This window comes from Sceloporus occidentalis, unplaced genomic scaffold (genome assembly GCF_023333645.1).
Source record: "Sceloporus occidentalis isolate IW3139 unplaced genomic scaffold, rSceOcc1.0.p SCAF_2, whole genome shotgun sequence".
In the NCBI taxonomy this organism is placed as follows: domain Eukaryota; kingdom Metazoa; phylum Chordata; class Lepidosauria; order Squamata; family Phrynosomatidae; genus Sceloporus; species Sceloporus occidentalis.
Genome location: NW_028316982.1, coordinates 235421230 through 235446768, shown reverse-complemented (window position 1 = coordinate 235446768; position 25539 = coordinate 235421230). Strand labels below are relative to the sequence as shown.

Genomic DNA, 25539 nt, shown 5'->3' with positions numbered 1-25539 from the left:
TTGTCCAAGGTCAGCCAATGGTTTCAATAGCTGAGAAGAGATTCATACCCTGGTCTCTAGAATCATAGTCCAAGGCCCAAAGCACTACTCCATGCTGGCCCTCTCAGATGTATCTTACCTGTGTTTTAATTGGTGAGGTGTATAGGGGTTGGTTTTTTTATCAAATTGATGATGATGATGATGATGATGATGATGATGATCATCATCATCATCATCATCATCATCATCTGCCTTCAGTGCCTCTGCAGGGGCAGAAAGATGAGATGCAAAATAAATAGCCAACTAGCTGTAATAACATAGCTGGTTAGGTCATCAGCTGGCTAGACTGATAGAGAGTTCAGTTTACTCAGTTCTGCTCTAACTGGGTAGTGTTTCCCATGTAATTTCCTTCTCCTGCTGTTTAAAATGTTATGGCCACTACACACTATAGGTAATGTGAAAACCAAGCACAGGTATATGCACAAGATGTCTCTGGACAATGTATGGTGTAGTATTTTCCAGTGGTACAGTGTGACTCAAAATGCACAGCACAGCTTCTAGTTCCATAATGAGCCTTAAGTGAAATATGGTTGGGTTATTCATAGGAAGATTATGAGGGACCTGCATGAAGAAAGTACAAACAAAACTTTAATGAATGTTTCATAGTTAAATTCAAAATACTATAATATATTTTAAAAGAGGTATAATTTATATAGAACAAAACACTGTAAAAAAATTTAAATTTATTTCTTGGATTTATATCCCACTTTTCTTCCAAACATCGGACTCAATGAGGATCCTACAAGGAGGAACAGTGCTGCTGCTGCTGGGAGTTGCCCACCTTTCTTACAGTTGCACAAGAAAGAAAGAAAGAAAGGGGGGGGGGGGGAGAGAGATTCCAGATAAGCAGCTCTTGGTTTCTTTCTTTCCTTTTGCATTGAAAGTAATTTGTGAATAAGACAATAAAATGCTACCAAAATGGCCAAGTATAAAGCAATAAAATAGATTGAAAATGACTTTGTTATTTTGAGCAGCAGTAATTGCTATATGTTGTGATGCTTGCATAAGAAATTAGGTAATGTCTAAAAGAATGACATATAATCCTTTTTATTTGCTTGATGACTTTAGTCTCTGAGTGAATGACTTATTAAGGTTAATAAAGGGAAAAAATGCTCCATGGTTTTCAATAAGCTAGAATTTAGCATGCACTGCTTCCTAAGGAATGGAGAAAGAAAATACATACTGGTTCTAAAGCCCTATATGAGCTTTATGTAAGCTTTAGAACATATACAACCTATACGAGATTGTAGTTTGTTTATTTTGTATAGAGGTTTTTTCTTTTTGGGGGGGCAGTGCATTCTAAACTGTCTGAATGTCTTGTGCCTGCCTGCCTGCCTGCCTGCCTGGCCAAGAAATGCTATGGCTTTCTTAATTCTCCAGTGTGATTTATCATCCCCAATTCATTGTTTTGCATAACTCTGCTCAAAATGAATAAATGTCATTATTTTGCAGTGAAAAAGTTGTCATTTGCATAATGCCTGCCATTAATTATTGTGAGACTAATGCAGCTGTTGATATTTTTAGGGCACAATGGTACTGCCTGCACCTTGTATAATGTCATTCTGAAAACACTGGTAGTTAATAGGTGCCATAACATTACTTAAATGCAAGAAAGGAAAAGAAAAAGAAGAGGAGGTAATAGAACAGGCTGTGATCTTTATTTAGCATTTCCCCCTGAATATACTTGGTGAGAGACAGCTCTAAAAAGAATTCAAGAACAGGAAACTGTAAAATAGGAAAGAAAAAAAAGAGGAGGATATAAATATAGATTGATATATATTAACCTCTTGGCAGTTGTAGGGCAATATGAATCTACTCAGTTGAAAAAAAAAACTCTGACTAATACACTGAAGTATTTTTTATGTCCCCATTTTAACAACAAGATCCCAGGCCCCGAACATCATGTTTGTGGCTTGGTACAAACATGATACAACCAATTTAAATTATATTTCAATATGTTTAATTTGTTGCATTTTAATAGATATGTTTTAAAAAAACTGTAAAGGGGTAGAAAGGTGAATATAAATATTTTAAAATACCTAACTTTGGTGTTTGTATTTAATAATATCACCCAGTGGAGAGTCCTAGAAGTTTGCTAATAATTTTGCAACGTGTTAGTCATTAATAAAGAAATTATCCTGTCAGTATCTTCATCTTGTATTCCAACTAGTGTGATTACAAACTTTAGGCCAATTAAGTTTAGCTTTTATTTTTCTAGACCTTTTCACTACAAAATCATAATTTAATTCCCATCCACAAGTAAATTTCTTTACCCTACTTGTCTCATTGTAGAAACCTATAGTTTTAAAATGAATGCTCCTTGCTGAAACTTCTTCCAGCTTCCGTAAGTCACTGGCAGTATGTTAAAAAAAAATAAAGCAGAGGAAAAATATGTAGAAAAAACATATTAAATATGTTGCACTTGTTTCTTGTAAATCGTATGTAATAATATAAGCAGGGAAGGTACCATTGAAGATTTCCCCCACCCCCCAAGGCACAGTATTTCACAAACAACATTTTTAGAAAAGGATATGGTCCGCCCACCCCAACTGCAGGCTTGCCACCTGCAAATATAAGCTTTCATGGATGGCCCCATCCCATTGTTCCTAATGGTGGTATGTGCATGTGGGTGTGGATGCATGGAATGGCACCATTAAAAACCACGGGACTTGAGGTCCTGCAGTTTTTTGGCATCAGCAGAGGGATCCAGAGTGGAACCCCTATGGATATGAAGGACCAACTGTCCTTTCAAAGTAGACATTGAAGAGTTCTCCCATTTCCTCAGGCCTAGAGCAGTGATTCCCAAAGTGGGCATTAGTGCCCCCTTGGAGGCATTGGAAAGCTCCGGGGGGTGCTGAGGGGAAAAAAGGACAGCAGGGGGGCAGAGAATTATGAGTGTAAGGTTGCATGAAACTTCTTTTGTGCATCATTCTGGACAGGACATTCTGGGTCCATCCATTGACTGTGAGGGGAGAGACCCAGCGTGGCTCCTCCAGCTTTACCTCACATTGGAGCAGAGCAAACAGACCCTGACCTTCTCCTTTCCTTGTTTCCTTCCTTGTCTGGGCACCAAAATACTTGCCTAGGCCACCATTTTGCAGAAACTGCTTGACTTCTCCCTGCAAGGAGCCCATGGAGGAAAGCCTCTCTGGATAAGAAAGACACGGGCTGGTTCTAGGGCAGATGGGAACAGAGGGGGAAGGTGCATACTAGCTCTCCTCCATTCCCTCTTTCCATGAGCTATCTAGCTCAAGCCAGCTAGCCAAGGCAAAAGGGAATGGGGGGGGGGGGGGGGGAAGCACATGCAAGCTCTCCTCCTTTCCCTCTTGCCTTGGCTACCTAGCATGGTGAGGGCGCCAGGGTTGTCACCCAAGAGTAAAGGGGACAGTAGCGTGAAAAAGTTTGTGGACACCTGCTCTAGAGTCATATATTTTAGGACTGAACAGAATATAAAATAAATGTTATTGGTTGCTTTTTGTCTTTCGTCTACAGTACAGATGACATTGTCCAAAACTGCATCAGAACTGTGACACTTAAGACACTTAATCTAATTACCAGAAAAAGAAGCATGTACTGCCCCATAGCACTTTGCTTCACCCTTTCCTCCTTCCTGCTACATGGAAGGAACTGTGAGATGTGTTGTTAATATGAGTCAAATAGGAGGAAACAAATCTCTCTCTTAACTACACAGAATATGCATTCTCTATTTTATAAAGTTGCTTTATAATGCTCTAATGCTGTTTCTGCTTGAATCCAATAAATATAAGATCTTGGCAGCAGATACATGGAAATAAATTTCTGCATATATTCTCAGGCATGCTCTTTGGTTTACCTGCAATTTTTCTTCATAGTAATGCAGACTGAAGCCTGAACAGGACTCCTCCAGGGCTGGATATGTGCTGATGTCTGCTCAAGTGTTAATGTCTTTATAGATTTCCATAGGTACTTTAGCATATAACCATACCCATTAACCTGGAAGTAAGGGAGACTTGGCATCTAAGATATGTATAGAAATGTATGTGTAACATATTTGTTGTCCTTAACTGCTAAAATCATACAGGTCAGCATGGTGTAGTGGTTTGAGCATTGGACTATGACTCTGTAGACCAGGATTTCAGTTTCTGCTCAGCCATGGAATCCCACTGGGTGACCTTAGGTAGGTCACATTCTCTCTGTCTCAGAGGAAGGCAATGGCAAACCCCTTCTGAACAAATCTTGCCAGGAAACCAAATAACGTTCACATTAGGGTAGCCAGAATGGGAATGAAGTGAAGGCACATAACAAAAACAAATAAAAGCATCAAGTGTTAACTAACGTTTCGAAAAAAGTGTTCATAATTCTCTCTTCTACATGGGGGAGTCATTTTCTAGCATTCTGCAAACTGAAATGCATGCAAATTTAGCTGATTAATCAGTTAAAACTAAGGCGTGTTACAGACCGCCTAAAAGCGGCGGTCTGCCGGCGCTGCTGGTTGCTCCATGCGGGAGCCACAGCAGCCAAACCGTGCAGCTCCCACACGGAGCAAAAAAGAAGCCCCAAAATGGTGCTTCTTCCCGCAGCGCAGTTATGACGCCGCGAGGCACCAATGGCGCACTCGTGACATCATAAGCGCCGCGCAACGTGCGGACGCTATGCGTCCGGAACATAATAATGGCGGCGCCTGTGTGTATAGGGCGCCGCCATTATTACGCCCCCATCACGTGCTAGGGGTGAGGCCGGTGTGGACGCTAGGTCCCCGGCCAACCCCTAGCACGTGACGGGGGCACCTCAAGAGCCCGTCTGTAACGGGCCTAAGTCAACTCTAGCATCTTTCATTAGATGAGTGCCCTGTTTTTCTCTGTGTTTGGGTCAGCATCTCTCTTTTTATAGAAATACATACCCCTGTAGAAATACATTCCACTCCCATATATTGTGGTCACTTGGGGGCAAAATTGAGACTGGAATACAGTGGTCCCTCTACATTTGCTGGGGTTGGGGGCACATGATCCCCATGAAAGTGGAAAAATGCAAATAAAAAACACTTTAAAAAAGATCTCCTCTCTAAGAATCTCTAGGTCATCCAGTGCAACAACTGGAAGCTGACCATAGAATTGCACCAGAGGACCTACAAATGCCTAGAGAATTATCCTCTCTTGGAATTTCTAGGTTCTCCAGTGTGGCTTCTGGCAGACCTTGCCATTGAGTTGTACTGGAGGACCTAGAGACTCCCAGAGAGAACAAATTAACCAAATCTGTGAATACAGTGCACCCACATCATACGCAGCTTTCAGCATATGGTGAAAGCTGCATGGGAGCACACGGGGAGCAAGGAGCAGCACATCCCATTGTGACTAATGGGCCGCCTCACCCCCACATGCATGAGCCCCACTTAGTTAATTGGGACTTTATCATGCACAGTATTTGCTTTACGTGGGGGAGTCTGGAATGGATCCCCCACATAAAGCAAGGGTGGACTGTAATTGAATCCTCAAAAGTCAAAATTGCAAATGTGGAGAGATGACTGTAGTCTAAGTACTAGTTGTGGGCTGAGCTTAGAACTGATGGTAAAAAGAGCTGGGCCTGCATGAGGTGTTATGTGAAGAAGGGTCTATGAGTTCCTAAAAGGGAAATTGCCCCCTCCCTGCCAAAATACTTGCCCACTCTTCCATAAGGCAGACTGAAGCAGACATTTAAGGTGGCAGATGCTGAGGGGCAGTGACCAACAGCAAGAAGATATAGAACAGAACTGCACACAGTATCCCTTTCTGCCTCTTCAACTAGCATGCTTACCTCATTTGCAGTGAAAGATGTCACAAGCCTTCTTGGCTTATATAGATGGATAGATGGAAGGCTTGTCTTTTCCTTTCTTTCAGGTAGCCAAATACCTTTGGCGGCCCCTCTCAGGACTGAAGCAGGGGACAAATAATTAATCCCTTAACCCCTATGCCCAGGTTACATCTTGATATGCCTACTGCATACTTGTAAAAAGCTGCACATAGCAGTGCTATTTGCATGAGTAATGTCTAGTTCGGTCCTCATTGTCAGGTTGACTAGCAGGCCCACACCTTTATGTGGCTTTTATAATGATGTGTATTAATGTAGTGTCTTAAAAACTGACACTTTGCTTTTCATACTCTTGACATATGTTGATAGCTTGAGAAGGGTTTGTTGTTTCTTTTCTCTGCTATGAGCATTAAAATAACAACAAAGGAAATTAAACCACAAACCCTGAAATAATAATTCTAGAATCTAGTTGACTTCTGCAAAGAGCAGGAAATGCAGCTCCAGAGCTGCCAGTCTGTCCTTATATCACCCTGTTATGCTCCAAACATAAAAACTCTCCTCTGAATTTAAGGAGGATTTTATGGGAACAGTGTCTAGGATGATGTATTTCAGAATTAGTTGAAGAAGGTATACTATAGTTCTCTGCTACTAGTCTGCTAGGTATACATTAAGTGTAGTAACAGTCACCACTTTTGTTTCCGGCTGAAATTTTTTACAAAGGGCAAAGGAGGAGGGAGAGAAGGGCAGTACTGCTCACTGCGTGTTGCTAAGGGACAGTGCTCTTGCACAAGTTTTCTCCATGTAGTTGTTTTTTGTTTGTTTTTCCCCAGGGATATCGTCCTGGCTGTTTAATTGTGCTTACTGAATGTTTCTTAAATGCACAGACTTTGGGAAAGTCCAACATTATTTTTTCAAAAAGGTACATTTGGTATTTTGTGTAATAGGGTTCTGAATGTCAGATAGAAACCAAGAGATGTAGAGTCTAGTTCTGTGTACTCAAAATATTTGTAATTAAGGTGGTAGGGTGATCTGTCTGCCTGTCTGTACATAAAGACTAGAATAATGAAAACCAGAATAATGCCAGGCTTCCAAGAAGCCAATAATACCTTGTGAAATTCTGACATTCACTGCTGAGCAAAGTAGGAAGTCAGTGGAGGTATTTGATGCAGCACAGTCTTAGAGTTTAGTTCTGATATTTGGTTTGTTCATAAGGGAACATAATAACTTGTGCATTTGCCATTCATGGTTCACATGATGAAGAATATATCTATGGAATTACACTCAACAGATGACATATTGTATAAGCACTATGGAAGTATTTCATGCCACCTTCATTTATATAAGGTTTTATTATTTCTCATAGCATATGAGTGGGGAACCTATAGTCATTTAAAAGTTGTTGAAATATGGTTCCTATAATTCCTGACTACTGATTGTAATCAGGACTGATTGTACTAGATATCCAATAATAAGTGGAAGGGACACTCTGGAATGTGGTCTTCCTCTTTTCTTAATGCTTTCTACCTAACCCAATATTTTTGTCTTTTGTAGTTAATCATAATCATAATCATAATATTTATTTGTATTCTGTTTATTCTCGAGGAATCAAAGCGGATTACAGCAGTAAAACAAGATACAGTTAAAAGAGAAATGCATTAAAAATTGTAAAAACATAATTAAACACTAAAAAGAGATTAAACCAAGAGGAAAAGTTTTTTAAAAAAACACATATTAGTGTACAATAAAAATTAAAATGAAGTAAAAAAAAATTCAAGCAAAGTCCAAGTAGAGTAAAAGATAAAGACTGAGGATAATGGGAGGGGGAAGCAGGTCAACAAGGATGTTCTAGGCTGGAAAGGCCTGCTGGAAGAGATCCATCTTAATAGCCTTCTTAAAGGTTTCCAAGGTCGTAATCTGATGGATCTCGTCGGGCAGATCATTTCAGAGTCTAGGAGCAACTGCTGAAAAGGAATGCTGGGTCACTGCAGAAAGTCTGCAGTACTGGAGAGACAATGCCTTCTCATGGTATATCCAAAGTATGACAGTTTTAGTCATCTTCTAGGGAGAGTTGATTTGCTTTAGGAGCCATTTATTGGGTGTCTGTGGAACTCTGCTTTAGAACCACATTTCAGTTGAGTTGATTTTCTTCCTATCAGCATTCTTCACTGACCAGTTTTTATAAATACCTAGAAATTGGAAATACAATACTCCCTCTCCTCTAAAATAATTCCAAAAAGCCAACCTCGTTTTTGCTATTTTATATAAAGGACACCTTTTTACTGCCCCATTGTATGTACTGGGACTTGAACATCCACATATTTTGTGTCCGAGGGTGGTGCTGGTGGTCCTCAAACCAAAACTCTGCAGATATCAAGTGCCTGCTATTTTCTAAAACAGAACCTTCTCTCAGAAATAAAATTTAGGTCTGCATTTTAGATAAAGCAAATGAGTTTCTTTTCTTGTAATAGATGAAATCCATATTGCCTAGAAATTCAGAGAAATGCTGACAGATTTGCTTATTCCTTAACTGCACATATATTTTAGGAAGGGATAAATTGATATGAATGATATTGTTTAAATCAAGCTCTGGAACTGCCGCTCTGCTGCCCCTAAAGCAACAGCAATTCATGACCTTTTTCTCTCTAAATCCTTTAACCTCCTTGCTCTCGCCGAAACCTGGTTCCCAGCCCATGATACTGCTACCTCCACTGCCCTTTCTTTTGGTGGTCTCTCCTTCACCCACTCCAGCCGTCCTGAGGGTCGAGGAGGAGGGGTTGGTATCTTGCTATCTAACTCCTGCCAGTTTCAAGTTCTATCTTTCCCCCCAGCTATCATTTCTCTTCTTTTGAGTTTCATCCTATTAGACTTTTCTCCTCTACAGCTCCGGGTCGCAGTTATTTATCGCCCTCCTGGCTCTGCCACCCAGTTTCTCTCAGACTTTGAATCATGGCTGACATTCTTTCTTTCAGATTCAGTCCCCACTCTGATCCTAGGTGACTTTAATATCCACATTGACGATTCCAATAACCCTACAACATCTCGCTTTAACTCTCTGCTAGCTTCTTTTGGCCTCCAACCACATTCCAACTCTTCAACTCATTCTCTTGGTCACTGTCTTGACCTAGTTCTTGCTGCAAACTGCGCCATTTCTGACTACCTGGCACTTGACTTTCCACTATCTGATCATCATTTGATCTCCTTTGCTCTTACTTATACTCCTCCTCCTCGCCATACTATTCAATACCATTTTCGTGATCTTCAATCTGTTGACTCTAACCATCTTGGTCTGACCCTGGTTTCATCTCTCTCTTCCCTAAATCTCGAGGATTCTGCTGATTCAGCTATGTCTTTATTTAACTCCACTCTTTCCTCAACTCTTGATCATTTTGCCCCTGTCTCTGTATGCACTTCTTCCTCTAAGACTAGGCCTCAGCCCTGGCTTACCCCCAACATTAAGTTTCTCCGGTCCTGCTCTAGAGCGACCGTACGTCTTTGGAGAAAGTCCAAAGAGTGGGCTGATTTTATCCATTTCAAATTTGTTCTTTCGTCCTTCTCATGCGCCCTCTCTATGGCAAAACAGAATTATTACAAATCATTGATCTCCGCCAATGAGAGGCACCCGCAGCATTTGTTCTCCACCTTCAACACTTTGCTTAAACCTCCCTCTCCTCCTGTCTCTTCATCATTCTCTCCTAATGACTTTGCTAACTATTTCATCTCTAAGATTTCCACTATTCGCTCTGAGATAGTCCCTCGCGATTTTTCTTCTGCTCATAATCTTCTATCGCCCTCGCCTAACAAATTTTCTGTGTTTCCTCCTGCCTCTTTGGATGAACTCTCTACACTCCTGAACTCTTCCAAACCTGCAACCTGTTCTCTTGATCCAATTCCTACTCGTCTTCTAATCTCTATAGCTCCCTCCTTTCTGCCCTCGCTTCTCCATATCTTCAATCTCTCTCTCTCTACAGGCTCCTTCCCTTCGGACTTCAAACATGCTCTCATTTCTCCAATTCTGAAAAAACCTTCTCTTGACCCCTCCTCTTTGTCTAGCTATCGTCCGATTTCTCTTCTCCCCTTTCTTTCTAAGGTTTTGGAACGGGTTGTTTATTCACGCTGTCTTGAGTTTCTGGAAGCCAACTCCATCCTCGATCCCTTTCAGTCTGGTTTCCGCCCAAGGCATTCCACAGAGACAGCTCTCACTAAGATTTCGACTGACCTTTTACAGGCCAAGGCTAATGGCCTTTACTCTGTTCTCATCCTTCTCGATTTGTCTGCAGCCTTTGACACTGTTGATCACTTTCTCCTAATTGACATACTCTCTGACCTTGGGTTCTCAGACTCTGTTCTTGACTGGTTTAGATCTTACTTGTCTGGCAGATCTTTTGCAGTAGTTGCAGGGGGCCAGACTTCTTCTCCTGTTCCCTTATCTGTTGGAGTTCCCCAGGGCTCTGTTCTGGGTCCCCTTCTGTTTTCTCTCTACACACTGTCCTTAGGAAAACTCATTAGCTCTTTTGGCTTTTCCTACCATCTGTATGCCGATGACACCCAGCTGTATCTTTCTGCCCCTGACCTTTCTCCAAGGCTTGAACAGCAAATTTCGTCTTGCCTCACAGCTGTCTCACAGTGGATGCGCCATCGGCGTTTGAAGCTCAACATGTCCAAGATGGAGCTTCTTGTCTTTCCTCCTAAGCCCACCCTTCAACTCTCCTTTTCTGTCTCTGTGGACAACATTTCTATTCAACCAGTCCAGCAAGCCCGCAGTCTTGGTTTTATCTTTGACTCTTCTCTGTCATGTATCCCTCAGATCCAGACCACAGCCAAGGCTTGTAGATTCTCTTTATACAATATTGCCAAAATCCGACCATATCTCTCCACCTCTACTACCAAGATCCTGGTCCATGCCCTAGTGATCTCATGACTTAATTACTGTAACGTCCTCCTGGCTTGGCTTACTCTTTCTCACCTCCGTCCTTTAATCTCTGTTCAGCATTCAGCTGCCTGCATTATCACTTCCACCCACGGCTCTGACCACATCTCTCCTGTGTTGGCATCCCTTCACTGGCTCCCCCTCCCTTTCCGCATTCAGTATAAGCTCCTGCTGTCGACATTTAAAGCCCTCCATGGACTGGCCCCTCCTTACTTATCAGACCTTCTTTCTCCTCACCTTCCCACCAGGACCCTCCGTTCTGGTAGTCAAGGTCTGCTGTCTCAGCCCAGGATTTCTTCTGCCCCATCCCGGATTCGCCCCTTTTCACTTGCTGCCCCTCACTCCTGGAACCTTCTTCCCCCACAAGCAAGAGCCATCACTTCTTTAACCAGCTTCAAAACGGAGTTGAAAACCATCCTGTTCAGAGTAGCCTTCCCAGGCTTTGCATAATTGTTGCTTGCTATTTGGTGTTCTTTTGTTGTCTGTTTATCAAACCATTTCCTGTATTGCTATGTACTGTATATGCATTATCCTACTTGAGAGTATGTATTTTCCCTGGAAAATGATTAACCATCCATTATGAAGCCAAGCCCTCCCTCCAGTCCATCTGCCTTGGTCCAGGCCTTGGAGGTAGAGAGGAACTGCTGGACCTCTTACTCTTTCCCGCCACCACTCCCTTCTCCTTCTGTGTCATGTCTCTTTAGATTGTAAGCCCGAGGGCAGGGAACCGTCCAACTAAAAAGATTGCATGTACAGCGCTGTGTAAATTTACAGTGCTTCATAAATAAAGGTTAATAATAATAAGATCAGGCCTTTCTTCCCCATTTTCCTTTCTTATTCTGGAATGCATTTAGTTCAAAATATGCCCCATTTAAATTAGGGCTGTAAAGTACATTCACAGTTTTTCTTATTCTTGATTAATTCAGAGGTAAAATGTTCAGAAAACAACTGCATTAAGATTTTATAATTTTTCTTTTTGACTTTCTGATATTTTGTGGAAAATTGTTTGCAAAAAAATGTAGGGGTGCAAAGAATTTACAGGTTTGAGAGAGATAGCTTTCAACAGAAAACAGAAAAGTGGTGGTGGTGGTGGTGAAGTTATGAGGCAGCACCTTTGAGCTGAATTGCTTCAGCTTCAGCGTTAACAGTAATCCAGTTTTTAGGGTGTACAAATTTTCCTCATAATTCCACTTTTTTATTTGTACTTGTATGTGAGACTGAAATAATTCAGACTTGCATCCTTTTGTAGGTTGCTAAAATGAGTACCCAGCTTGTTGGGGGCAATTAGTTTACATGTTGTAAACAACTTAGGGAGTGCTTAAGTGCACTGATAAGTGGTATAGAAATGTATGTATTTGCTGTTGCTATTGCTAAATAAGGAAAGATTTATATCCCTAGTATAAATGAGAGTCAGCATGGTATACTGGTTTGTGCATTGGGCTCTGACTCTGAAGACCAGGTTTCAAATCTTCACTAGACCATGGGTGACCTTGGCCAAGTCATACTCTCTCAGCATCAGCATCTGAAAAACAAACAAGTGTGAAAGTTTTACTTTAGGGTTGCCATAAATTGGAAATGACTTGAAGGCACACCTCATCAACAACAACAAATAACTGCATCCTTTCAAAAACCAAAATGTTCTCTGTGGTTCTCAACTGTACTGAATAATGAGTATTCTGTATATAGACCAATCAATGGTTGTGCGCCTTGTGAAATCTCACAAGTTAATGTTAACTTTCACAGTTTTTAAAAAAGCAATTTTACATACACCACAACTGAGATCTGATTCTGATCTCGTCTGCTTAAGTAAATATAATTGTCTTCCATGGAGTTAATTTGGACTTTACAGCAGCTGGGATCAGAGCTTATGAATATTTGGAACACTTTGTGTCAGACAATGACGCTTTGCATGGCCCACAAGGCAGAAAATAACATTCACAAGTATCAGTATTCTCTGACAGACATTTGTTTTAGATCTGCCTCGGGATGCATGTTAAAGTAAGAAAATGTTATACTTTCTAGAGGCCAATAACTGGTGAACTGAATGCTTGTTCCTGAGATAAATGCAGAATCAAGGTGTATACTTGAAAACATCCGTCTTTTTTACTTCATTTGTAAATAGCTCCACCAATATGTGCTTCTATGTATACTATGTATATATAACATTTTAATTTGAAATGTGGTTTTTTTTACAATGTACATGTCTGTTTTTCTGACAAGATCTAACACAGTTTTATTCTAAATTCCAAAATGATGGATGTTCAGTTAACTTAAAGAACAGGGGCTAGTCAAATGTCTGTCCCCAGGGTCAGGGACGTAGCCAAGGGGGGGGGGGGTCCTTGGGGTCCAGACTCCCCCCCCTTCCATTAGATAAAATGAATGGTGTGTGCTGCCGTGCCACCGCACCCAAGCCCCATTATAATGGTAGCACTTAGTCTGCCCCCCCTTCCCAAAATCCTGGCTACGTCCCTGCCAGGGTCGTATCAGAGGTCTGGCAATTGAGAGTCTGCAGAACAGGTATTAGATCAAGTGGGCCTACTCTATGATGATCCCAGGTTTTTAGGTACTGTGAGAACATTGTTCCTCAGAATGTAATTGTGCCACTAGTGTTGATTAGTTCATATAATTGGTTGAATGCCCCGAGTGAGACAGCAATAAAGAAGCAATTAACTTTTCATATGATTCACTAAACAAGGCACAAAATAGCAACACATGGTCCAGGAAGTGGTTCTTTCCAACTGAAGTGGAAAGTCAATGAGTAGGATTACCAGATTGTCATAATCCGTTTCCTGAGAATCAGATATGGATTTGGTGATTCCATATGGTTTCCAGTTCTTGGGGGGGGGGATAGTAATTGGGCAGCACCCAGGGGTAAATAGGCCAGAGAGAGTGAGAGAGGTATTCAAGAGGGTTGAAAATCCTATTATGGCACATACATGTGTGTGTGTGTGTGTGTTTTACAATGATTTCCCATATATTTGCTGTTTTGTTTTTGTTTTTTAAAAAATCTCTGTTTTTTTCCTAAATTCAAGAAAATGTTCTTGCTGACTCTTGTGCTTCCACTCTAGGCTACATACTATATTATCTGCTTCTTTTCCCCTGGATTTTTGAACTTTAGGTATACTGTAATTTTGTGTCATTGTTCAAAGCATTAAACATATTAGATAGAAATCAGATTGCAAAAAGAAAAAGCTATGTTTCTTTCATGACTTGCCATGTGGAGATGTTATGAATTTCTGCACAACGTAGCTGGTTCCAAACATATCAAATTACAGCTGCCCAATTATAGAATTTCCAGTTCTGATGGTTTATAATTTATTTCTGTCTTTGGAATCTCAGTGCTCTTTATTCTTGGTATCATTCCATGCTATATACAATTGTTCCATGTTTCAATTTAGAATTCATAATTTAATTGGATGAGCTCTGTACCCCTAGCTATTTGAACTTCTCGTAGCACCACTGACATGGAAAATTTGACTGTCACTTCCTGGATGATCATCATATCCAATTCAGTCATATTTACATTAAAACTAAATATAGTGCTGTAGACCTCTAGGATATTTTTGTCCACTGAATGGCCCTTTACTGAGGAAAGAGGGGAAATGCTTTCTATAAAGAGCTAACTTTCACCCCCTCACTGAATTGCAACATGTCTGTAGTCTTGGAAGAACTTTGATAGCCTGTCCTATGCATGCAGGGGAGAAAAAGCACAGCAGATTTGACAATTTTTCCATTTCTTTCAGATTTTTCTTTCAAAAAAAGGAACTGAATCAGTGGGAGGTTTTCAGTTCACAACAGTGGTCCTTGCATCAGCCTGCATGTCATGGTGGGAGGCAATCAAAGCGAAGAATACTAATGGGAAATGGTGCAATAGTTTGGTGACTTCTGTTGCTTTTTATTAAAAATCTCAGATGGAATTCATATTCTTATCAAAGACTCTGTAATGTGTATGATGCTAAGGAATACTGTGTTTGTTGTTTGTGTTTTGATAAATGAAAGATAGAAACACTTTCCCTAAATGTGTGTGTGTGTGTGTGTGTGTGTGTGTGTGTGTGTATTCCTCTGGAATACTGTCAAATTATTCAATATTCTTGTGAATGTCCCATGTTCTAAAATGAGCTCAAATAATATAGAGGTTTGGGGATATCAATCTTTTTTGAGTGGCTTTTTAGTATCCTGATAGGTATGTAGGTCTATTTTCCCTACTCAAGATGGTGGTTTAACATTTCAAGTATTCAAAGCACAAGAAGCTCCTGAAAAGATTTATAGAATTCATTGCAAAATCCCGGGAGATTTGCCATTTGGACAGTCCTTTATACCATTTTGAACTTCATCTGTCGATATTTCTGTTTCAAATAGAACTTCTTGTTCTGTTAACTGTGAGGGTTTTTCGTTTTCCCAAAAACTGATGTGTTCTTCACTATGAAACTGTGTCCCTGTAGACATTCCTACGGGTGCAGAACTTTGTTATTGATGTTGACAAATGTTTCCTCTTACTGCTGCCTTGTAATTAATTTCTTCTGTACAGTTGAGGGTATAATGATTGGGGCATTAGTGGGATAGCATATTTTTGAAAGCATACAGTTGGCTTTCTTTCCAAATTAAAAAAAAATCATTGGGCACATGAGAGAGCTGCTATTGCCTAGAGATGTGATTGTGTTGCCAAGTTGCACAGTGAATATCTTCAGCTTAAGCTTTTGTTTCTTGGGAAGTGTCAATGATGAGTTGTTGTTGAAGAGATTTTAACATCTTTTCCAGGATGATCTGCTGAGAGGGCTGCTTTGATTTTCATCAGCTAGGTAATGGCCTTCTTCTAATATGCAGTTTTAAAGACCTGGGGGATAGTGTCCTTTTGTCTCCACCCCAACCTCTGTTGTATATGATCAAGGATAAAACAGAAAGAGATTTCCTTCTCCTTTTTTTTTTAGCTTTTAAAGGGAAAATCTCCAGATGGGTAGCCAAATGCTCACATTGTGTGTGCATGTGTGTGTTATATATTATTGGAGCGGGGTCAATCAGAGGGCTTGGTATGAGATAGCTATCACTTGTCTTAGAAGTTAAAAATATGGATATTATTATTATTATTATTATTATTCTGACTACAAAATAGTTCAGTTACAGTTTTCATTCAGCAGTGTGAAAAATGAATATTAGCATCTTCACCATTAATTTTTAATCAACTGTGTATTTTATTTTTATTAGAATGGTAGAAATGACTCTTTAAAGGGATGAACTACAATTTCCTAATACATATAGTTCAATACTAGGCATGTTTACTCAGCAATAAATGGTATTGCAGTCAGGAGGATGTCTAAGTAGCTGGGCATAAAATTGTAGAACTTTGCAGTGACTTGGAAATAAGCTCCCTTGAAATGACTAGGGCTAAATTCTGACTAAACGTCTCTACGACTGGGCTGTAACTGGAGGACTTTTGCAGATAGGAATGTACAGCATGTGGAGAATATACAGATTATTTAAATGGGATATATATTTTCTTTACTATAAAAATAAACTCTTTGGGAGGAAATGTTATTTTTGCACTAACACATTCTGACTCTTAAAGTAAAACAAGTTGCCTCTAATTTCTTGTCTTCAAATATTCATTCAGTATTAATTTCTTGAAAATGCATATTTGCTTCCATAGTTTGCATAATATGGCATAAAAATAGAATATGTTTGGGAGAGGGATATCAGGTTGTAAATGACATTTATTATGTACCTCTTTAAAATTATGCTGTCCCATACTGCCGTTGTCCACTAATGGGTGCCATGGTCCACTAGTAACTATTGACTAGTTGTAATCACAAGTGCAAATACTCTTTGCTATTTTGTGGATATGACCAATATAATCACTTTGTAACAGTGAATTACAATATTTCATATTGTTAAAGATTTAAGAATGAGTTTGCCAAACAATATGTTGTTTGCTTATTTGCCTTTAAAAATTACTCCATTTCAAAACCTAGGTAATGTCATGCATACCTGTATTTGTATTTTCATTCCCAGGCCATTTGCAAATCAATATCTATTGTCTGCTTTGTGTTGGCCAAAGTTATTCTGGACTGTCTTGTTTTACAAAGTGAACAGAACCAGTGAAAATTTAGATATGATTAGGGTACATTAGAAAATAATGATGTTAATTATTTTTTCCCATTGGTTTCTGTGAATTGTAAACACAACTGATGTTAGGTGGATTGCCTGCAAGGTAGTGCAATATACTCTGAATTTATATATCATAAGTGGATTTATAACGTTGTTGTTGTTTTTCAATTTTGGTCTATGCCTACTTACTTAAAATTGATTCCCACTGAGCTAAATGACAGTTTACTCTGAAACATGCATAGGATTTTTCTGTATATTGATCAAAATGTGAGATAGAAGGCCTTAAAATGTACCATGGAGTATTAGCAGATTCTGTCCAAACACAAAATCAATAGTGTTTTTCCAAGTGTACTAGCTAGTTGGGGGAAATATAGGTTTAAACTAAATACATTAAACATGCAGTGGTCTAGTTATTACCTGATATTTTTTAAAAATTACTGTGTACTAATGGAAAGTAAATACCCTATAATTTGCAAAAAAGACTGTACAAACATATTTTACACATCCCTTGACAAATCTTGATATATAAACTTGGAAAGCATGAGACTTGAAAAACATAATTGCGTGTTGCCTATCCTCTAGCACTTTGTGTAATCTCAATTCCAGCTATCTATCAAATTGTAAGGACGAGACATCTGCAGTACTGTTTTCAATAAAAGCTCGGATTCTCTAGAATCTAATGAAAGTACAGTATTAAATTAGTGCTCCATAGACTACAGGGAACGTGAAAACTATTTGCTCGATCCATGTTTTCCCTAATTTTTTATTTTAAAAAAATCCTTAGATTCCCCGGCTAGATTTCCCTATCACCCACCAAAAAGCCAGTTAGGTTTTGGGAATGCCTGATACTGTAATTAACCCATTAACTGAAGTATGGTTACATACAGAGAGATGGTCTTGACATCTTAACCCAAGGCCATCAATATACCAGAATTGGCTTTTATCTTAAATCATGGGCCTGGCACTAGTATCTTACACTGATATGTTGATGGGTTCTAATAATATGCAAAGTAATACATATTATGCATCTATTTGCTTAGCAATGAATAATATTTCAGTTATGTCTGGGTGTTTAACATAGTCTGTATAGTTTGGGTGAGCAGTATGACAACTGAAAAATATTTGATCAGGAATATATATTATTTATTCTAGTAAATGCATTTATTGAATTAGGTTATTAATGTACTGAGAGGGAGTTTATGCACACCATATTATAATGCACTTGGCTGAAGGTTAATGACTACTTTGCCCATAATAGATAGATCACATTTTTGGCTGTAAATAAAGAGGCCATTTGAAGGTTTAGCCTTACTCTAAAGTCATACTGGAGAATGGCATAATAAAATTTTGAACAATGACACATCTGTTGGAAATATACTGGAAGTAATCCTTAGAATTTGGCATAGCTCTAGTAATCATCAAAAGTGGAGAGAGCAGTACTGATAATGTACCCATATTAAGGGTTACCCTACAAGACAGTTGTAAAATAAATAATAAGAGCTTTTTGTTTTTCATCAGTATGTAAGGTTAGTAATGGAAGGTTAGAAGAGTAATTAGCAAACAAAAGTCAGTAGCAAACAATTGCAAATCTTATATTACATGAAATGGATTATTCAGCCACACAATATTCTTCATTGTTCTTCTGGACATAGATGTGTGTGCATACACACTCATTTTCACTAACCATATTTAGCATATGAAATATTTTAGCCTATTTTTTACCTTTTTTATAATATCATTCCTGTTGGAACTATGACATGATAAATTCATGTAAGTTAGTAAGTGCAGTGGATTATATGTTTTATTGTAAACGTGAGTGTGTGTGTGTGTGTGTGTGTGTGTGTGTGTGTGTGTATATATATATATATATATAGTCTGTGTGTATGAGAAACAGATGCAACGTAGGCAGATAAAGTAGATAAATATAGTTTCAAATAGAAGCATAAGTGTATAAATATAGACACTATATGGAGTGAAAGGAGGCAGATCAGCACAGTTTCATTATTACTTGTATTTTGTATAATAAAAGAGTAGCTGACATTAAAATGACTGACTAAATGTCACTGTCAAATTGCAGAAGACATAGTCTAAGGTAAGAAAATAATTTTTCTAGTAGTTTGAATAGCAATTAAGCAGAAAATTTAGTGCCTTTCATTATTGGCTCAATACACTTTTGCTAGATACTGTTTTTGCAGTTGGAATCTACAAGAAAACCAATTTTTTAAACTGTATCTTAAAATAAATTACTAATTAAGCTCTATGATATGAAAGTGTTCAGCTAGACCATTTCTTTGATTATGGTGATTTCTGCCTTTTCACATCTATGTGTGACCCAAATAAACTTTATACTCAGAGTTTTAAGGAGTGATTTGTGAAGAAAATGTGTCAGAAATGTCTTCCTTAGTTTAAAAGCAACTGTTGTTAAATATGTAATAATATTTCTGTGTTGTGCATGTTACCACTGCTGTGCCTCTCATATTTCAGTCTTATAATTCTTCTTTCATTGTACATCATAGATAAGCAGAAAGATAGATAGGCCTCAAATATAAATTTGTTTCGGTTTGCTAGCATAAAAAGTCATTGTACTTGAAGAAGAAACTCAGCCAAATTTTGGTAGATTGTCTTACTGTCTCTTAGTTTAATTTGATTTTATTCGTTGCATTTTACTTATCTCTGTTTCTTTCCCTGCCAGGAATGGTAACAAAAAACAGAATCCACATATTGTCACACTTGCGTCAAATACGAACAACTGAAGTCTTGCAAATTTTAAAAACCAATAGTTTTAAATCATTGTATTGTGATCAATGACGTAACAAAAATAACGACTATGGATGTACAACAGAAATCTTTTCCTCCACAAGTGTCAGTGTGTGTGTGAGAAAGAGAGAGAGGGGAGGGTCTAAAAAGCATAAACTAGAGGGCTGAAAGTTTCTCTGTTCTGCTTGCACATGGCAACTATGAGTCACATAGAACTAAATTGTGATTTCAAAATGATCTATTTGAAGACATGCTTTTAGGATGTGAACTTCACTCTGCATTAAGGCATAAATACAGTACATTGTCTTACAGGGCCCCATATGCAAACAACTGAATTGCAGTTTTGAAGCCTTTATTAATTTGAGGGAGCTACAACCCACACAAATCTTTCACATTGGAATAAATGTTACTAACTCATGTACATCACCAAAAATGTGAAACTTAGCATTGTAATACATTGATTTCTCATACATTCCTTATTTATGTACTTATAGTGTGTGTGTGTGAGTGTGTGTGTGTGTGTGTGTGTGTGTGTGTGTCATTATGAAGCTTGCAATAATGTTTCACAACAAATATAGTGAGGTGATTGTTGACTTTTGTTTTGTGTTCTTTATGCTCACTTTTCAGTAAGGAGCCTTGCCTCAATTAAATCTTTGTCTTTCATAGCTTCCATCGTGTTGTGATGAATTCCAAGATGATGGAGCTTTGGACATTTGTGTGACTAATGAAAGCTATTAAGAGATAAAAGGTAAGCTGTAAATTTTAAAAACCAGACTAGATATTGCAGCGCATGAAACTGCCCTCCTAAGCTGCACCCTCCTATAACATCTTCTCATAATGTGATGCCATTGTACTTTGCATTTCTGCTTTCACTACTTGATAAACAGAAGATACAACTCTACATTCCTTTCTTCTCTTTTTTTTTCTCCTTCTGGATATATAATTTAGTTGTTGTCTTGCAGGAAATTCCAGAATGCAGACACCCAAAACTTTTTTTTAAATAAAACTCTGTTTAATGGATCAATGTTTTCTCTTGTAAGCACTTTTTAAAAAACTTATCATTTTAGCATATAGTAGTCTCTCCTTTTTTAGGTGTATTAAATCTGTTTAAGATAAAGAAAAAGGAGAAAATTGAATACTTAATTTTGTTAATAGCAATAGAAAGTACATTTCTATACTGCTTATCAGTGCACTTAAACACTGCTCTTAAGCACTCCCTAAGTGTAAGCTAATTGCCCCCAACAAGCTGGGTACTCATTTTAGCAACCTCAGAAGGATGCAAGCCTGAGTCAAGCTTGAGCCTTTGGCTGGTATTGAACTCGCAATCTTGCAGTTTGTGAGTCAGTGGCTGCAGTACAGGCATTTAACCACTGCGCCACTAGGCGCAGCATCCAAGTTGTCCAAGGGTTTTTACTGTGGGTGAGCATTCACATACATACCTTTTATCTGAAGTTTGAAGTAGCCCAATCATGAAAAGCTTTCCTTCTTGATTCCTCATTTGGCCCTGACGCTAATGGGGGGGAGGGGGTGCCTCTCCTGAATTGGATATATTTAGTGATGGAAAGAGCTGGCTTTGTTCACCTTTTTGTTTTGATTTACTACATCTGTATCATGAAATTCCACTATGTCGATAGAAAATGACCCGTTGCATCAAAGAAGGACAAAAAATTTGGGTAGATTTGAAAATACCACTTAAAATTTTTATGGTCACTGGAATGCATTCTGCTGTGGAGCCTCATAAGATTTGTCAGCAGGGGAAACAATGCATGGTGAATGAAACAAGTCTCCTGCCAGATTTAATATTTCTGTCAGCCCTGACTGAGTTGATTCAATACTACAGCTATACAAAATAAGTGGTGCAAATAAGGATTTTATAAAGAATACCCCCCATTCAGCTCTTAATAAATATTTATCTTCAAATAAACCCAGATATGTAATCCTTATTGGTTTAAAGTAAGTTTGAAAATGTTTACATAAGCACCTAGATATAGTTTCCAATATCTTTCACTGAAGTATCCAAGGGAATGGACACTGGACAACTTTCTTGAGTAGGATAATATTTGAGACTCATCCAAAGCTCCATCAGGTTGCACTTGCTAAAGCAGAAGGCTTCAGTCCAGATTTATTTGGCTTTTCAACCCAGAATTTATTTTATTTGCTCCTGGTATTGAAAGTAATAGCAAGGAATCAGCTTTGTCAGTTTTAGGTTAGTGAAGCAATTGAATATGAAACTTTTCCCTAGGGGAACTGAATAGCTTTGGATTAAGTAGATTTGAAGGAGTTCTGCTTTGATCCCTTGAGGGCCTTGTACTAACTGCCATCAGCAGGGATACTGGCAGCTAGATCTTTTTGCTCACAGAGGCGCCTTACAGACGGGCCTAAGCGGCGCCGTCGTTGCGCCAGGAACACGCGAGAGGGGCGGCGCTTCCGGACACACCTTGCTCCTTGCGCGTATTCCATATGGCAAGATGGCGGCGCCCTATACAGACGGGTGCGGCCATCTTGACGTAACGGACGCGCAGTGTCCGGACATCTAAACCCGGAAGAGACGTCGTGAGTGCACGCTTTGGCACTTGCGACGTCTCTTCCGGGTTGCCGGAAGGAGCGCGATTTTCACGCTCCTTTTTTACAGCGCGGGGGAGTCGCGCGGTTTGGCTGCAGCGGCTTCCCCGCGCTGCAACCAGCAGCGGCCCAAGACCGCTCCTTTTGGGCGGTCTGTAACAGGCCAGTGTTTCTTGCAGGCAGAACTTCATAAGTGAACCCTCTAGTGCCAGTGGAGCTTCTCTCCATTGTGGGGAAGGTATCTCTGCTCCATCCTAATATCTGTCCAGTAGTTAATCTTGGGCATAGGTTTGCTTTTTAAGATTGTGCACTAATTTACTAAAACATAATTCTTCTGGGGCCTGAAGAAGGGTGAGGAATATAATTAGTGTTCTCCCCACATGAGAAGGATAAGATAATTTGAATGTCTGATTCTTCCCAAGAAACAGAGTTCATCAATTCCAATGAGGGGTGGGAGATTCCTTTTGAAATTCAATATTCTGGAAGTTTTATTGTTGTATTGCTTCATTGCTTCGCTGTAGTTAAACAGCAAGAGTACAAAGTCTGTGCATCTTCACATTGGAAAGGTCTATCAAGCAACATAGGAAGCTGTGTTGTCAATGAGATGTTGAAATTGTGTTTTTTTTTTCTGGTTTTTTTGCAAATGAATGGATTCAAGTTGTAAAACCAAAACCAGAAAATGTCACACAGGGCAGAGGGAAGAGAAGGTAGCTATAGTTTATGTTTATGAGGAGGATACAATGAAGAAGACAGCTGGGATCAGTTTGGACTACAGCTCCTATCCAACTTTGAAATGTGAAGTTGAAAGCTTTCATGGCCCACATCCATAGATTTTTGTGGGGATTTTTTTTGGGGGGGGGGCTATGAGACCATGTTCTAGAAGAGCTTATTCCTGACCTTTCACCAGCAGCTGTGGCTGGCATGGAAGAGAATGCTGGCATGGAAGAGAGTGGGATATATATATACTGTTGGTTGAGAGGAAGTGATTTGCATGTTACTCTGGGTATTGTTCTACTGTTGAATGGCAAGGCCTACAGAGTGTCTATTTAATTAGGGCTGCCATAAGTCTGGACCTCCAAACCGGGACAAATGTAGGACAAAATTTTCAAATGGAGGGCACATTTTTTAAAAATGGAGGACACGCAGAAAAAATTGAGGGTTTTTTTAACTGTTAATATAAATACATGTTTCTTGGGCATGATCAAAATGGAGGACATTTGGGCATTATTCCTAGACAGATGGCAGAAATGTACTTTCCCTTTCTGGCCACCCCCCCCCTCCCCCCATTCCAAACAGCACATTTGGGCATTGAACATGGCTTTACTTAACATGGCAATCTCTTGCATATTTCAGAGGCTTATTCCATAACCAAACTCTTTGGGTTTCACACTGAATATGTCAAGGTGATTTAACAAGAAGTGGGTTTGCCCTCGGATTCAACTGTACTTCTCAGAAGTGTGTACTTGGTCAAGGGACTTTGGTTTTTTTTCACTGTGCATGAGTTTGTAAAAATCAGAGCAACTTACATTGATCGTACCTCAGAAGCTGGCTCATTTCATAATAATAATAATAATAATAATAATAATAATATTTATTTGTATACCGCCCTCTGGCAAACCAATCCGGGCGGTTAACAACAGTAAAATATAAAATATCACAATTAAAATTAAAATCATCACTATCCTCCTCCTCCTCTTCTTCCTCCTTGTCCTTTCTCCCTCCTTCCTTCCTCCCCCTTCCTCCTTCCTCCCTCCTCCTCCTCCCTTCCTTCCTCCTTCCTTCCTTCCTCCCCCTTCCTCCTTCCTTCCTCCCTCCTCCTCCTCCCTTCCTTCTTCTCTCCTTCCTCCCTTCCTCCCCTTTCCTCCTTCCTCCTTCTTTCCCCCTCCTCCCTTCCTCCCTCCTCCTCCTCCCTTCCTTCTTCTCACCTTCCTCCTTTCCTCCCCTTTCCTCCCTCCCTCCTTCCTTCCTCCCTCCTCCTCCTCCCTTCCTCCCTCCTTCCTTCCTCCCTCCTCCTCCTCCTCTTTTCCTTCCACCCTCCTTACTCCTTCCTCCCTTCTCCTCCTCTGCCTCCCAGCTCAGGCCCAAGCGGAGGAGGGGGTGAGTGGCTGCCTTGGCACGCTCCCCCCCGCCCGTGCGCCAAGGCAGGAGGCAGGCAGCCACCCACCTCCGCTTCAGCCTCCTCCTCTGCCTCCGCCTCCCGGGCCCAAGGAAGTGCCCAGCGCGGAGGCGCGCCAGGCGGAGGAGGCGGTGGGTGGCTGCCTGCCAGTGTCTGCTGCGTTGGCGCGCGCACACGCGCAGGGAGAGCCAAGCCAGGCAGGCACCTCTGCCTCCTCCTCCGCTTGGGCCTAGGCTGGGAGGCAGAGGAGGAGGAGGAAGGAAGGAGGGAAAAAGGAAGGGAGGCTTGGAACGGAGGAAGAGGAGGAGGTGTGCCTCCTGCGCATGCCCGTGCCCCCTCCTGACCTCCCTGCCACCCTCTCCCTGCGCACCGCCTCCTCCTTCGCTTCCGAACGGAGGAGGAGGAGGAGAAGGAGGTGAGTGGCGCGGCCACACGGGAAGGCAGGGGAAGGTGGGTTGGCGCCGCGCGGGCACCAAACCGGGGGCTGGGGGCCAAACCGGACCGGGACCTGGAGGGGGCCCCCAAAAGCGGGTTTGTCACGGGGGCCGCCGGGTTATGGCATCCCTATATTTAATTAATGATCCATTGTCTGCTGGGAATCCACCTCACCCTGGGTGGTTTTCATTTGCATTTGCTAGGTCCTGATTTTGGTGTTTTTCAGGACTGGTAGCCAAACGTTGTTTACTTTAAGGGTTTCTTCTTTCCTGTTGAAATTTTCCAGGTGTTTATGGATTTCAGTGGCTTCCCTGTAGATTCTGATCTAATAGTTGCTGGAATGGCCCAGAATTTCAGTGTTTTCAAACAGCATTTTTATACCCAGGATGATTTATAATATGTTCTGCTACTGCTGATTTTTCTGGCTGTCCCAGTTGTCCTAGTCTGCAGTGTCTCTCATGTTCCTTGATTCATGTTTGAACACTATGTTTGGTGGTCCCTATGTCAACTTTTCAGCAGCTGCACAGCCACAGAAATTTACCACATACCGTTTAGACTCCATATGCCCCGAAGCTGGCTCCAAAGGCAAAGGGGCAGTTTTTTTATGCCCCAAATAGGAGCAGATCTTTTCCACTCTTATTTGGGGCAGAAGCTGGCTGGATTGGAGCCATGTGTCTGTTTTCTATGGCCCCAATCCAGCCTAAATGGGGTGGCTCCAAGCCGCCCTATCAAGGCCATCTGTTTCACCCTCAGATTTTTCTGTAACTTGTGTTTGAACTATGGCTATCCTCTAGAGCTAGTCAGTTTTAATACTTCAGGTCTTAGAGTCATTGATTCA

General features: G+C 40.3%; 1 protein-coding gene across 1 annotated transcript in view; it reads left to right on the top strand.

Annotated features, from left to right (window-relative positions):
• The window catches only part of ZBTB20 (zinc finger and BTB domain containing 20), a 590333-nt gene that overhangs the window by 269866 nt on the left and 294928 nt on the right, over positions 1 to 25539 (top strand). The window contains exon 5 of the mRNA XM_089512479.1: positions 20255 to 20336. The gene's annotated coding sequence lies outside the window, so the exon portion shown is untranslated. The remainder of the gene's footprint in view (positions 1 to 20254; positions 20337 to 25539) is intronic.